This window comes from Podarcis raffonei, chromosome W (genome assembly GCF_027172205.1).
Source record: "Podarcis raffonei isolate rPodRaf1 chromosome W, rPodRaf1.pri, whole genome shotgun sequence".
Taxonomy (NCBI): Eukaryota; Metazoa; Chordata; class Lepidosauria; order Squamata; family Lacertidae; genus Podarcis; species Podarcis raffonei.
The window spans coordinates 14656777-14673465 of NC_070620.1; the positions used below are offsets into that span (position 1 = coordinate 14656777).

The 16689-nt window shown below is 39.4% G+C and overlaps 1 protein-coding gene across 1 annotated transcript in view; it reads right to left on the reverse strand.

The window, feature by feature from the left end:
• LOC128406030 (androgen receptor-like) overlaps positions 1-16689 on the reverse strand; it is a 434506-nt gene that overhangs the window by 26361 nt on the left and 391456 nt on the right. The gene's annotated exons all lie outside the window — the stretch shown is intronic.

Below are 16689 nucleotides of genomic sequence, written 5' to 3' on the forward strand. Positions count from 1 at the left end.
GAAAGGTGGCATACAAATAAAATTATGTATGCAGGTATGTATCACTAATCCAAATAGAGAATCTTGGATTTCAGAGAAGGCAGCAGAAGCCAACTTCTGGGAAAAGCACCCACCACTCTCAGTGTTTGGTTGCTGGGAGAGGCAAGATTTACAGCCTTCCAAATCAATTGCTCGGGCATTATTCACACAGGACTGGTGCCACAGTCAACTGCACTGTTTATATGATGCAACCCACTTTTATGAGTGACTTTGCACAAGTCTCACTCTCTTTCTCTCTCAAAAGATTCTATGTACTGCCCCAGGACTGCTCATGATATGACAGATGGAGGGACATTGTCTGCTGGAAGATTCCACAAGGGAATATTCCGAGCATGCAGATCCCAAAGATGTGCATAAAGGAAACAAGAAACAGAGAGAGAGAGAGAGAGAGAGAGAGAGAGAGAGAGAGAGAGAGAAGACAACAGCAGAGGCAAGTGAGCACAAGAGATGGAGCTGCAAAAATCATAGAATTGTAGCGTTGGAAGGGACCTAAAGGGTCTAGTCCAATCACTTGCAATGCAGGAATTGCAACTAAAGCATCCCTGACAGATGGCCACCTGATCTCTGCTTAAAAACCTCCAATTAAGGAATTAATGTCATGTGGCAGAGTACTGCTCAGAAACATCCCTGGAGACCCAGAACAGGGTTGCTCCAGTGGCATAGCATGGGTTGCCAGTGCCTGGGGCAAGATATGTATTGCACCCCCTAACCCAACTGCAAGTCGCCTGCATGTCTCCCAAGTGACTGTCCCACCAAGATGATGAATGTGGGAAGGAGGGCAGAGAGAGCTCCCTCTCCAATAGCATGACGTTGGTTTCCTTTTGGGTCTTAGCATTGAGAGAGATCAGGGTAGATTCAAGGGTCAGACCATATTGATCTCAGGGGAAGATAGCAGCTGAGGGGACACAGAGCAATAAACCCTTGGGATTGTTCACACGGTCTTAGGCTGGTGCATCCCAGGTGAGTTTAATGGTTCACTTTGCACTTTGGATTTTTGTGCCACATTTTAGTGGCATTCTTTTTTTAAAGCAAGCTAAATCTCTCTCTCTCTCTCTCTCTCTCTCTCTCTGTGTGTGTGTGTGTGTGTGTGTGTGTGATAAACACAGTATTAAAGATCACCCTTCTGTAACCAAATGTTACTTTCTTCATAACCTGCATCAGAGAGTCAATGGCTATGGCGCACTCATACGCTCTATTTTGGGCAGGGGAGATTGTACCTATAATCTCAAATGATAGCAGACCCGCCATACAGCTGGACTTGAATGAAATTTTGGAAGAACATGTGGGTACCCAGATTAGTACAAAAGAAATATCGAAGGAGCTTTATTCTCCAACTGAAGGTATAAAGACTGCTTCTATCTTGGTAACACTTACTAAAGCTCCCTGACAAAAACTATGCCATCAAAGGATGCCCCGACTGCAGGTTGGACAAAGAAGGCACCAGATCCCTCTTTTATAGAATTTATTCAAAAGCATGAGATCATATTTCTTCAAAAGGCTTGGGTCACAATGCATATTGTTTAACCCTAGTGATCAGGGTGGACAAACCAAAGGAGGTCTGTGTACCCTGGTGTCAACAAGGTTGAGGGCTTCCCTTGATATATTGGAGCCTCTGAATCATTTAGCCATTGCTGTGCTAGCAAGATGCAAATTTTATAGTATTTTATTAATCAATGTATATATTCCCCCTCAAATAAAAAAACAGCTGGTAAAAAAATGTTTGGGTCAAGTTGGAAGCGTATATTTGACTAATAGGTTTCCTGAAGCTTTAATAATAGTGGCCAGATACCTACTGTAAACGCTAGAATTGGTCAAACAGATGATACCTTATATGCTTACTATCATTAATCTCCCTCTGAACCATAGCTGTCGACTTTTCCCTTTTCTTGCAAGGAATCCTATTTGGAATAAGGGAATTTCCCTTTAAAAAAGGGAAACGTTGACAGCTATGCTCTGAACTGGATGAAGTTCATTCTATACCTTCCAGGCTCTCCAAAGAGAAGGGCTGCAATTTTGCAGGCCTATGTCTTTTACAAATGATTAATAGGTTAGATCTCCCTCGCATTTTGCTTGCCTTCTCTCCCCCGCTATTTGTAAGGCCTTGTTGGACAGCCACTTTGCTTTCTTGCATTTCCTTTTCATTGGGTTGGTTTTCGTTGCTGCCTCCTGTATAATGTTGCGAGCCTCCATCCATAGTTCTTCAGGCACTCTGTCCACCAAATCTAAATCCTTAATCCTGTTCCTCACTTCCACTGTGTATTCATAAGGGATTTGATTTAGATTGTATCTTACCGGCCCAGTGGTTTTTCCTACTTTCTTCAGTTTAAGCTTGAATTTTGCTATAAGAAGCTGATGATCTGAGCCACAGTCCGCTCCAGGTCTTGTTTTTGCTGACTGCATAGAGCTTCTCCATCTTTGGCTGCAGAGAATATAATCAATCTGATTTCGGTGCTGCCCATCTGGTGATGTCCATGTGTAGAGTCGTCTCTTGTGTTGATGGAAAAGAGTATTTGTGATGACCAGCTTGTTCTCTTGACAGAACTCTATTAGCCTTTGCCCTGCTTTGTTTTGAACTCCAAGGCCAAACTTTCCAGTTGTTCCTTTTATCTCTTGACTCCCTACTTTAGCATTCCAATCCCCTATAATAAGAAGAACATCCTTCTTTGGTGTCATTTCTAGAAGGTGTTGTAAGTCTTCATAGAATTGGTCAATTTCAGTTTCTTCAAAAACAAGAGGGCCTTCTTAAACGAGCAATGCAAAGAAATAGAGGAAAACAATAGAATGGGAAAAACCAGAGATCTGTTCAATAAAATTGGAGATGTGAAAAGAACATTTTGTACAAAGATTACCATAATAAAGGACAAAAGCGGTAAGGACCTAACAGAAGCAGAAGACATCAAGAAGAGGTGGCAAGAATACACAGAGGAATTATACCAGAAAGATATGGATGTCTCGTACACCCCAGGCAGTGTGGTTGCTGACCTTGGGCCAGACATCCTGGAGAGTGAAGTCAAATGGGCCTTAGAAAGCACTGCTAATAACAAGGCCAGTGGAAGTGATGATATTCCAGCAGAACTATTTTAAATTTTAAAAGATAATGCTGTTAAGGTGCTACACTCAATATGCCAGCAAGTTTGGAAAACTCAGCAGTGGCCAGAGGATTGGAGAAGATCAGTCTACATCCCAGTCCCAAAGAAGGGCAGTGCCAAAGAATGCTCCAACTACCGCACAATTGCACTCATTTCACACGCTAGCAAGGTTATGCTTAAAATTCTACAAGGCAGGCTCAAGCAGTATGTGGACCAAGAATTCCCAGAAGTACAAGCTGGATTTCGAAGGGGCAGAGGAACCAGAGACCAAATTGCAAACATGTGCTGGATTATGGAGAAAGCTAGAGAGTTCCAGAAAAACATCTACTTCTGCTTCATGGACTATGCAAAAGCCTTTGACTGTGTCGACCACAGCAAACTATGACAAGTTCTTAAAGAAATGGGAGTGCCTGATCACCTCATCTGTCTCCTGAGAAATCTCTATGTAGGACAAGAAGCTACAGTTAGAACTGAATATGGAACAACTGATTGGTTCAAAATTGGGAAAGGAGTACGATAAGGCTGTTTATTGTTTCCCTGTTTATTTAACTTATATGCAGAATTCATCATGCGAAAGGCTGAGCTGGATGAATCCCAAGCCAAAATTAAGATTGCCAGAAGAAATATCAACAACCTCAGATATGCAGATGACACGACCTTGATGGCAGAAAGTGAGGAGGAATTAAATAATCTTTTAATGAGGGTGAAAGAGGAGAGCACAAAATATGGTCTGAAGCTCAACATCAAAAAAACGAAGATCATGGCCACTGGTCCCATCACTTCCTGGCAAATAGAAGGGGAAGAAATGGAGGCAGTGAGAGATTTTACTTTCTTGGGCTCCATGATCACTGCAGATGGTGACAGCAGTCACGAAATTAAAAGACGCCTGCTTCTTGGGAGAAAAGCAATGAGAAACCTAGACAGCATCTTAAAAAGCAGAGGCATCACCTTGCCGACAAAGGTCCGTATAGTTAAAGCTATGGTTTTCCCAGTAGTGATGTACGGAAGTGAGAGCTGGACCATAAAGAAGGTTGGTCGCCAAATAATTGATGCTTTTGAATTATGGTGCTGGAGGAGACTCTTGAGAGTCCCATGGACTGCAAGAATATCAAACCTCCCCATTCTGAAGGAAATCAGCCCTGAGTGCTCACTGGAAGGACAGATCCTGAAGCTGAGGCTCCAGTACTTTGGCCACCTCATGAGAAGAGAAGACTCCCTGGAAAAGACCCTGATGTTGGGAAAGATTGAGGGCACAAGGAGAAGGGGACGACAGAGGACGAGATGGTTGGACAGTGTTCTCGAAGCTACGAACATAAGTTTGACCAAGCTGCAGGAGGCAGTGGAAAACAGGAGTGCCTGGCGTGCTCTGGTCCATGGGGTCACGAAGAGTCAGACACGACTAAACAACTAAACAGCAACAGCAGGTTAGATCTGGTGATATTGAACAGTTGTGCTGAAGGTGATAAGGATGGGCAATTTACTTTTATATCAAGCTTAGGAGCATCAACTATTGACTATATTGTAGTGTCATAATCTTTTGAATAGGGTGCTAGAGTGTAAAGTGGAGGATCACATAGAAGTGAGCACTTACCATGATGTCTATTCCTCAATGTAGAAAATGATATAATTTGCAACGCTGAACACGAATTTCCCTTAACTACTGACACAGAACTGGGATTTTCTAGTGGTCTGTACAATTGGATGAAGAAATTTCCAGGAAGGTGCACTCAGACAAATGCTTATCCATGTGAGACACCCTATTAAATACCTCCTCTCCTGAAACAAGAATAGTTTTGTTCCAGAATATGGTCTCTTACCTCCAGATACGTCTGAGTCAAAAAAAGGTATTACGATGGTCTTCACAACCCAGTAAATCTAAATCCTGGTTTGATCAGGAATGTATTGCTATGAAATACACTCTGTTGGAAAAATACAAGATTTACTAATCTGCCTACACGTCTGACAGAGTGGTTCAAACTTAAGAAGAAATACAAATCTCTGATTAAAAAGAAGAAGAAGAAGAATCAGGCCCAAAAGGAAGCATCGCAATGCTTAATAAAACCCCATTGAGGTTTTATTAATATCCAGCCACCTTTTGGAGAGTAGTTGCAAAAGGCTGGCAAAGCACCCCATCTGAAGCGGAATATGCCATCCCAGCTGGGATCTGAGAAACACATTTTCAAACTCTATATGCAAGCAAACAACCATCCCGGTCACCTTTTCTGCCCTTGAGCAGAGCTGGCCCAGAATGGCCCAGTTACTATAGAGGACATGCATCGGTTTATTTTAAATCTCAAACAAATTAAAGCCCATGGGGTAGATAATATTCCTCCTGAGCTACTTAAAGCCAACATTGAATGGTGGGCCCCAGTGCTAGCAGCCTTGTTTACTAGCATTGATCAATTGGCAATTATCCCTGAAGATTGGGGATTAGCAATTATCATACCATTATAAAAGAAAGGGAATAGATCTGAACCATCAAATTATAGATCGATTAGTCTTTTAAGTATAATTAGTAAACTATACACTGCCCATCTCCGTAATAAATTAGAGGATTGGATGGATCAGAAACACATTTTGACAGAAGTACAAGCAGGATTTAGGGTGGAACAGTCAGCCATAGATCAAGGACTTGTGCTCCAACATCTTGTGGAAAAGTATGTCTCATAAAAGAAAGATCTCTTTATGTGGCTTTTATAGATTTTAAGTCCACCTCCGATCTTATACCCCAAGGCTATGGGAAAAACTAAGCTGCACAAACATAGACAGACACCTTTTTATTCTTATTCGTAGGTTGTATGAAAACACAAGGCTCTGGATTAGATGTGATCGGCAGGGACACTTAACTAAGAAGATCCAGACCCATAAAGGAGTAATAATAATAATAATAATGATAATAATTTATTATTTATACCCCGCCCATCTGGCTGAGTTTCCCCAGCCATGGGGAGCAAGGATGTGACCATCTGCCAAAATTGGCAAATATGTCCCTTCTGGTCCTTCTATATGCTGATGATGCAGTTCTACTTTCTCTCTCCTGTGTGAGATTAAGACGACTATTAAGAACCTTAGCAGCCTATTGCAAAACTGAGCAAGTAATAATTAATTATACTAAGTCTAAAGTAATGGTGTTTTCCAAGAAAAGAAGAGGGACATAGATGACAGATTGACAGCCAACCCATTGAACAGGTAACGTTCTTTAAATATCTGGGCATAATCTTTCATGAAAGTAGCCCATGGCACAATCAAATTAAAAATGCAATTGTAAATGCCCCAAAGACTATCAAAGCAATCACAAGGTTCTTTTATGGGAAATGAGGTCAATTATGTCAGAGACCATGCTGAGGAGGGCTGCACCGAGGAGAAATGGTGAGAGCTTCCCCCTCCCCCTGCTCCTGTTCAGGATCCTGAATCTTCCCAGGAGCAGGAGGACAGTATAGATTTGGAACAGTGGTCTACAGAGGGACATAGTTCAGAAGGCAGAAGCTGGGAAGTACTAGGTGGGGAACAGCTAGGAGGAGAAGAACTGCGAGAGAGAGAGAGAGAGAGAGTTAACAGACCCACTGTTGCTGGAAAGCGTTAATCCGCTCAGCCAAAGGTCAAGACAGCAGATAAGGAAAGCAGCACAGAAAGCACAGTGGTTGCGAGATCAGGTTGCAGGACATGGTAGTGACGTGGGTGATTAGGGAGGAAGTGAGTGGAACCCTTAATTGGGAGCACCTTCATTACTAGGAATGGATTCTTTGTTTTTTTTTTTAATTATGTTTATTAAAATTTTCAAAAAAGAATACAAAGGAAAACAGAAAAGAAAAAAAGCAAAAAAGAAAAAAGAAAAGAAAAAGAAAAGCAGCAATTTAAAAGTTTACCATAATTATATTCCATACCCAATTTCCTTGACTTCCCCACACCTACCCTTCTTGTATTCCAATTCCAATTTTTAGCTCAGCAATTTTTATCCCCCCCACTTTACCTTATTTCCTCTACTTCAATTATCTTAAACAAATTTTAACTTCTAAACCTCTATCTTTATATTTCAAAACTTACTCTTAACATACTTTCCCTAAATTCCTCCATCAATTTAATTAACCTATTTAAACTTAAAAATCCCAATCTTTATACACGAAACACTTATTTTTGATAATCTTTTGCTAAGGTCGGCCCCAAATCTCTCCCCAAATTCCCCATTTTTATGTTAGTGGCAAAAGCCAACTTAATTAAAACAGAATCATATTTTTACACCCTTTAAATTCCCGAAGCCCTCCCACCTCCTTTCCCGGTTTCGATCCCCAACCAAAGTCCAACAGTCCATCCAAAATCAGCCTGGCGATCTCACATCCGAGGCACTTAACCCTCTCTCAATTTCTCTCTGCCGGTTTTCTTGATAGTCCTTTATTTTAAATTCCGAATCTCGAAGAGGCTCTGTTCCAGTAAAGTCCATATTTCTTCCAGCCAGACCTCCATGTTTAACAATGGAGCCAAAATCTTGTTTCTTGCTTCTCATAAGTTCAAATGTCCCAAAGACTCCAAACTCTGTACTGTCCATATTTATATTCCATATGTCTTCCGATCCCCATAAGAGGAGATCTCTCCAGATTCCATTCTTCACTTCCAGCCAAACATCCATTGTCATGATCTTATTTTCAGTTGTTTCCAACTTAATAGGCCTCTGGCTCTCTTTAGCCATCTGCAACATCCCAGCGCCTCCTTCTTTCTCATATTCTTTAAATGGCATCTCAAATGACTCAGACTCTTTCTCCTGTTTGGCTATAAGGATTTTTATATCAGCAGCAACACTTCCCTGTTCATCTGCAGGAGCTTGAATCATATCCTTTCCAGGTTCAGCAATTTTGTTTACTGTTCCCTTCATTGTTATTACACTTATAGTCAAAGCATCTGTCTGCTTCTGTAGATTTCCCAAAAGACGAAAGGTCTTTTCCAGTTCAGCCAGTATTTTTCCACTTACAGCCATTTTTGTAATGTCCTGAACCCCCTCTAGAGGGATTCTAGTTACTTAATGACAAATTAACCTTTTCTTCTTTGTTTTTAACAATTTGTTACCAAATTGTATCAAATGTAACCAGCAAAGACACAGTTCTCCTTTTTTTTTTCCAGCTTTGACAGCTAATTTGACAGCTGTCAAAGTCTATAAACCTCTTCCACAGGCTCTCTGCCCGATCGCTCCCGGGTTTTGGGGGAGGGGTGAATTCCGTTCTCTTATCCTCCAGCACAGTCACTTAAATTGGCCCAATATAAAGTTAATTGCGCTTTTCCACAAAAAACAAAAGACATTCACACAACCTTAGTAATAAAATCCTTGCTTTACAATGCTTACAAGGCGGGCAGGTTGACTTCCTTTTTAGCACCTTACCCGATCTTGCCGAATTCCCAGAAATAATTTTCCCTTTTAAGTCCAATTACCGTGTTACTCACGGGTCGTTACTTTGATCCAAAAGTTCAAAAGAAGAAGTTAACGCTCTCCGCCCATGGCATGCGGCTTCACTCAGCAGGGGAAGCAGTCGAACTCTCAGCACCACACCTCCCTCCGTCCCCCGTTCCGAAGCCTTTAAAAAGGCTTCTTTGCGGGTCGGGGGGGCGCGCAAATGGTGCCCACCGAGTCACCAGGTCCACAGGCTTCAGCGCCTGTGGTTTCTAAGGGTCCCCGCGTCGCCGCGGCGGCAGAACCCGACCCCTGTTGAGCAGATTCCCTCCGGAGCTCGGAGGGAATCCGCCATTAGACGATGGCGCCAACCCGGAAGTCAAGGAATGGATTCTTTGTTCTCTCACTGTGATCATTAAAATTTCTAACTGGTATGAGACTCCTTTCTCTTTCTTCTGCTTATCTACTGCCAAAGGGATGGGTGGGTGGGAAGCCGAGTCCCTGAAGCCTGACAATATATCCCCGCAGCCACCCAGGTATTTACTGCAAATGTTATATCACAACTGATATATGGCTCCCAGGTGTCCAAAGATAAAAACACTGCTCCTATTGAAATTCTACAAACTAACTGCTGGGGATTCCATCCTTTGTGCCCAATGTAGCAGTTTGCCTGGAGATTGAATCCCAGATATGGATTTTGAAAATCTATTATTGGTTAAAATTGATTTCCTTCCCAGTAGGTTTGGCATCCCTAACTTTAATAGATACATGTCAAACAAAATGGAAATCCTTACTGCAAGAGAAACTGAGAAGCCTAGGGTTCAAACCTCAGGCTCTGATAACCTGCGGATATGAGAAAGCCAAATCCACAATTAAGCACCGAATCTGGGATGTTGAGCTGCAATGCCATGTGAGTGAAATGACGAGGTACCTAGAAATTAAAGATAATGGGAGTAAGAGCACAATCTGGGCTCCGTAACCCATCACAGGACATTCTTCAGCCGTAGTCCTGTGAAACACTGTGACCCACATCTGTAGATGAGAGCACACTTAGCAGAGTTCAGCAAAATACGCGGTTATGTCGGAAATGTAGCATCAGAGTCTTTATTTACAGCAAAATAAACAAAAGCATCATGATGAGCTGTAAGCTGTGTCTTCTCACACAGTCTCTCAGAAGAGAGTGAGAGAACAAAGAGTGGAAGTTCTCACAGACTTACTTCTGTTCCCATACTCACAACAGTACAGAAAAGTAAACACAGGATCATATGATCCAGCAGTAGAGAATGAAATTACTAATATCCTCCCCCATTTCATGACATCATTGCTGCAGACTGAGCACATTTGCAGCTTATGTACAAATACATCCAGTTGTTCTTTGTTAACAACCTTTGACAACAAATCAGCAGAAATTTCTTTTCCTGGCATATAGGACACATTTATGAGTCCTCTCTGGATACAATCCCTTGCATGACACAACTTGATCTGCAAGTATTTGGTTCTTTGCTTACACCCTTCAGAATTAAGCAAAGCTATGCATGATTTGTTGTCTTGATAAACCTGTATAGAACACGATACAATCACCCTCATGTCCTTACACAATTGCAATAACCATTCAACATCCATGAGTGCATATATCAGAGCATTAAGTTCAGCTTCACATGAACTTAAACTCACAGTAGTTTGCTTCTTGCATGACCAGTCAAACAAACAGTTGTTATACATATAACACACACCAGAAGTGCTTTTACCATCTATGGGGTCACTTCCGAAACTAGCATCAGCATATATTTCTTTTCTTTTTTGAAAATATTTTTATTAAACAATTTCAACATAACATATCAGTCCAAATAATTAATTACATTATTTTCCCCCTTTCCCCCCCATCCCTCCCTCTCCCCCCCCACCAAGGACTTCCCTCAGCTCTCCTCTTTTATTTCTTTGCACATATTGTTCTCTGCATGTTATAAAATTGTACATACAGTGGTGCCTCGCAAGACGAAATTAATCCGTTCCGCGAGTATCTTCGTCTTGCGGTTTTTTTGTCTTGCGAAGCACGGCTATTAGCGGCTTAGCGGCTTAGCAGCTATTAGCGGCTTAGCGGCTATTAACGGCTTAGCGGCTTAGCGGCTATTAACGGCTTAGCGGCTTTAAGAAAAAGGAAACAAACTCGCAAGACGTTTCGTCTTGCGAAGCAAGCCCATAGGGAAATTCATCTTGCGGAACGACTCAAAAAACGGAAAAACCTTTCGTCTAGCGAGTTTTTCGTCTTGCGAGGCATTCGTCTTGCGGGGCACCACTGTATCTGTTATGTACTGAGTTGAATAGGATCCAAAATGCAGCAGTCTGATTGGTCCTAGAACAATAGGATTCAGAATGCAGCAGTCTGATTGGTCCTAGAACAATGCAGCAGTATGATTGGTCCGCAGGAGCCACCCAATCCAGCTCCAGGTGGAAGTGAATCCAATTGGCCTACAGGAGAATCCCGGAATTAGCCAATCACGTGCGGCCCATTGTGCAAATTATGTATATAAAGCAGATATTTTGGGGGAACTTTCATTCCTCCTCACCACTATGAGCTGAATAAAGAGCATGAAATCCACTCTCGACTCAGAGTATATTTCAATATCCTTGCCTTATCTATCATGTGTTCAACTAATAAATTTGTGGATATTTATTCAAAACCTGCCAAGGAGTCCAAGTCATTTTGTTGTCTTTTTAAATAATTTGTAAAAAGTTTCCATTCTTCCTTGAAGTCACAAATGTCCTTATTACGTAGTTTGTATGTCAATTTGGCCAATTTCGTATAGCTCATCAATTTTTCTTGCCACTGTTCTTTCGTTGGGATTTCCTCATTCTTCCATCCTTGTGCTAACAGGACTCTTGCCACTGTTGTAGCATACATCAATAAGTTCTTTATTTTTCTTGGCAGGTCTTGTCCTACAATCCCTAACAAAAATGCTTCTGGTTTTTTTTTTACAAATGTCATTTTAAACATTTTTTTCCAATTCATTATATATCATTTCCCTTTTTTTTAAACTTCTCTACATTCCCACCACATATGATAAAAAGTACCTTCTTTTTCTTTACATTTCCAACGTATGTTTGACCCAGTTTTGTACATTTTTGCTATTTATACTGGTGTGATATACCATCTGTACATCATTTTCATATAGTTTTCTTTCAAAAGAGAACATTCTGTAAATTTCAAATCCACTTTCCACAACTTTTCCCAATCCTCAAATTGTATATTATGTCCTATATCTTGTGCCCATTTGATCATGACTGATTTGACCTCCTCATCTTGTGTTTCCCATTCTAGCAGAATAATATATGCTTTCTTCAGCAGCTTCACTTCTTCTATAACTTCCTTTTGAAATCTGGAAGTGGTATAACCGAACCCTTTCTTAATATCTTCCTTATACATCTCATGTAATTGTCTGTAGCGTAACCAACTCTGAAAATGATCTTTAATTTCCTCATAATCTTTTAATTTCCATTTCCCTTCTTAATCCCTCAGCAAATCTCTATATGTAGGCCACTTCCCCTTTTTGCCAAGCAGTTTGAGTAATGAAGCTTCAATTGGTGATAACCACCAGGATGTTTTTTGTTCTATTAAATCTTTATACCTCTCCCACACCCTCATTAATGATCTCCTGATTATATGATTATAAAATCCTTTGTGCACTTTCCCTTTCCCATACCATAAGTATGCATGCCATCCAAATCTGTTGTCGTAACCTTCTAAATCTAACGCTTCTTCCTTTTCCAGTTTTATCCAGTCCCTAATCCACACCAAACATGCAGCCTCATAGTACAATTTAAGATCTGGGAGAGCAAAGCCGCCTCTTTCTTTTGTATCTGTAAGTATCTTATGTTTAATCCTTGGCCTTTTGCCCCCCCCCAACAAACTTGGAAATATCCTTTTGCCATCTCCCCCCTCCCAATAATCTTTATTAGTTTTTCAATTAGATACTCCACATACACATATTGTATTACATTTTACATTTATACTTGCTCTTCAGAGCTGACTTCCCTCCTTCCTCCTTCTGGTTTTTTATGTCACATATAATCTTATCGCATTATTTTCTTCCATTTTGTATATTGTTATTCATTTTCCATATTTGTCCATAGCGTATCCATAAATAAATCCTCATGTTTATACAATTCTTGTTATCTGTCTGTATTCATTTACAACTACTGTTAGTTATATTAGTTTCTTATACATTTGCTTCTTATTATTTTCATTATCCATCACTTTTCTTAATCTTTCCCATTATGAGGTTTATTTCCAATTCTACTGGTTACACTATTTCATCTTATCTTTCCTATATACAACATAAAATTTTCCCATTCTTTTTGAAATGTTTCCTCGCCCTGTTGTTGAATTTTCCCTGTTAATTTGGCTATTTCTGCATATTCCATTACCTTCTGTCGCCATTCTTCTACTGTTGGTAATTGATGCTGTTTCTAAACCTGGGCTAGCAGTAACCTCGCCGCAGTTTCTGGTAGTTCTTAACTATATCTTCTCCTACCATTCCTAACAAGAATGCCTCTGGCTTTTTCAAAAACGTATATCTAAAGATCTTCTTTAGCTCATTGTATATATTTTCCCAGTACGTTTTTACCTTATCACATGACCACCACATGTGAAAGAAATTGCCTTCTTTCACCTCACATTTCCAGCAATTCTTGTTTCCTGTTTTGTACATCCTTAACAGTTTAGTTGGAGTGAGGTACCATCTGTACATCATTTTAAACAGATTTTCTTTTAACAAAGTACATGCTGTGAATTGTAGCCCAGTGTTCCATAGTTTTATCCACTTCTCATATTCAATGTTATGGCCGACATACATTGCCCATTTAATCATGACGCTCTTGATTTCTTCGTCTTTTGTGTGCCATTCTAATAAAAACTCATAGACCTTTGACAAAATTTTTGTGTTGTTTTGTAATACTGCAGCTTCTAATATTGATTTGGTTTGTTCGAAACCTCTTGCTTTTTTATCTTTTGAGAAAATGTCATTCATTTGGCGATACTCCATCCAACTAGATAATTTATCTTTTAGTTCCTCGTAAGGCCTGATCTTTATTACATTATTTTCTTCTATCAATATGTCTCTGTACATTAGCCATTCTCCTTTCACATTTAATTTTTTCACTGAGATGGCTTCTTGGGGTGACAGCCACCATGGTGTTTTCCTTTCAAACCGCTCTTTATATCTCTTCCAAACTTCATACAATGATCTTTTTATAATATGATTTAGAAAGACTCTGTGTACTCTAACCTTGTCATACCAAAGGTACGCGTGCCACCTGTATCTATTTCCAAACCCCTCTAGATCTAATATGCCTGTGTTCTTCAAACTAAGCCATTCTTTTAACCATGTTATACAAGCGGCTTCATAATATATTTTAAGATCCGGTAAGAAGAAGCCTCCTCTTTCCTTTTTATCCATCAGAAGTTTAAACTTTATTCTAGGTTTCTTCCCCTGCCATACAAACCTAGAAATCGTTTTTTGCCACTTATTGAATTGACCTAATCCAGTAACAATAGGGATAGTTTGGAATAAAAAAAGTATCTTAGGTAAGACACTCATCTTGATAGCTGCTATCCTTCCTCAGAAGGACAGTTTCAATCTGTCCCATATTTACAAATTTGTCTTTATTTCTTTCCATGTTGTTTTATAATTGTCCTTGAATAGGTTTGTGCTTTCCGGGGAGAGCCAGACCCCCAAATATTTTATTTTCTTTACCACTGTTATTTCCGTTTTACTTTGCAGCTGATCTGTTTGTTCCACATTCATATTTTTTACCATCATTTTTGTTTTACCCTTATTAATTTTCAATCCTGCCAACATTCCAAATTCTTCAATTACTTTTAATGTTTCTGCTGTCAAAGTTAAAGGCTCCTGTACTGTAAAGACTATATTGTTGGCGAAGGCTTTAACCTTATATTCGTTTTCGCCACACTTTATCCCTGTAATTCTTTCTGTCTCTCTTATATTTTTAAGTAATACTTCCAGTATTGATATAAATAACAGAGGTGACAAAGGGCAACCCTGTCTTGTACCCTTTGTGATTTGAAAGCTCTCTGTTAATCCACTGTTTATTATAAGTTTCGCAGTTTGTTCTTTGTAAATTGCCTCTATACTCTTTAGAAAATTTGTGTCCAGGCCCATTATTTCTAGATTCTTTTTCATAAAGGACCAAGACACGTTGTTGAACGCCTTTTCTGCATCTATAAAAATTAATGCAGCTTGTTTATTTATTTTAGTTTCTAAATATTCAATTATATTTACTATATTTTGTATGTTATCTTTTAAGTGCCGTCCTGGTAAAAAACCCGCCTGGCCTGGATGTATTTGTGACTCCATGATCTTTTTTAGCCTTTGCGTTAATATGTTTGCATACAATTTATAGTTGTTATTAAGCAGTGATATTGGTCTAATTTTTTTTACATTTGTGAGATCTGTTCCTTGTTTAGGTATTAACGTAATGAACGGTTCTTCCCATGACTTTGGGATCTGCCCTTTTTTCGTTATATTATTCATTACTTCCTTTAATATAGGAGCTATTTGTTGGCTTAGTTTCTTATAGTATTTAATTGGTATGCCATCAGGCCCTGGAGCCTTTCCATTTTTTCCTTGTGTAATTGCATCTAAAATTTCTTCCTCTGAAATAGGTTTTTCTAATTGTTCTCTTTTTTTCTTGCGAAATTTCCTTTAGTTTATGTTCCTCTAAATAAGTTCTTATTTTCTCCTCATTTTCCTTGGGTGCTTTATATAATTCTTTGTAAAATTTGTAAAAAAACTTTCCTTATTTCTTTGGGGTTATCTAGCATTTCGTTATTGTATTTCATTGTATTTATAATGTTCTGTCTTTGTTGTTTGTTTTTTAATTGCCAGGCCAACCACTTTCCTGTTTTATTTGCTGATTCAAAATTTTGTTGCTTTAGTAATTTAATTTTCCATTCCACTTCCTGGTTTATAATCATTAATAATTGCATTTGCAACAATTTAAGTACTTGTTTTGATTTTAAGTCCTCTGGCTTCCTGACCAACTGTTTTTCTATATCTTTTATTTTATTTAGTATTTCTTCTTTATTCTTTTCCTTTTCCCTTTTAAGAATACAGTTCTGTTACAGGAAGAATCCTCGCACAACAGCCTTGCTTGCGTCCCACATCACATTGATGTCAGTACTTTTATTTAAGTTTAATTCAAAATATGAATTTATATGTTTTTTAGTTCTTTCTAATATCTCTGTATTGTCTAGCAGGCTGTCATTCATTCTCCACCTTCCTATTGTTAAATCTTTACTCCATTCCATTACAGTGGCATTATGGTCAGACAGCGTCTTTGGTAATAGTTCTGCTTTTACCACTCTTGTGGTTAGTTCTTTTGATATCCAGATTTGGTCTATCCAACTCCAACTTTATTTTGGTTCTGAATAGTATGTGAATTGTTTTGTTACTGGATTTTTCAGCCTCAATATATCTACTAATTCATTGTTCTCTGTTAATGATAAGAAAGAGTTCGGTAGTTTTCCCTGATCTGTTTTAATTTTGCTTATTGATCTATCAATCTCTATGGAGATTACCCCATTGAGGTCCCCAATCAATATGATCTTATAATCCATATAATCTATCAATATTTCCTCTAATTTTTTGTAAAAATCTGCTTTCCTTTTGTTTGGTGCACATACCCCCATCATAATTATTTTTTCTCTTCTATTTGTACTTGTACTCCTATTATTCATCCTTCATTGTCTGGGGCCATTGTCTGGGACCATCAGCTGTGGTGAGGATTGCAGGGCCTGCTCCCTTCCAAGACCTTTTCCAACTGGCCCAGGTCCTCACACTCCCAGTTACAAAAGGACTCCTGTGGCAGTGCCTAGAGAGTGGGGCTGGACTCATTTGGAACAAACTCTTGGGGAAGTGTGGGGTTGTTCTGCTATTGCCTCCCTGTTCCTGGTGTCTAATGTGTTTTAAAATGTCCTTAAGCAGCTGGTGGCATTTTAAGTTTTTCTTTTTTTCCCCTTTTTGCTTTGTTGGGGGGTGGGTGGGTGGGATGGATATCTGGTTGGGGATTAATTTTAGTATAACTATTCTGTTTTTGTTTTTTGTTGTTTTATTGTATAGTTTGCATTTTGTTTTTAAGGGGCGGGATCAGGGCTGCCTGGGAGTG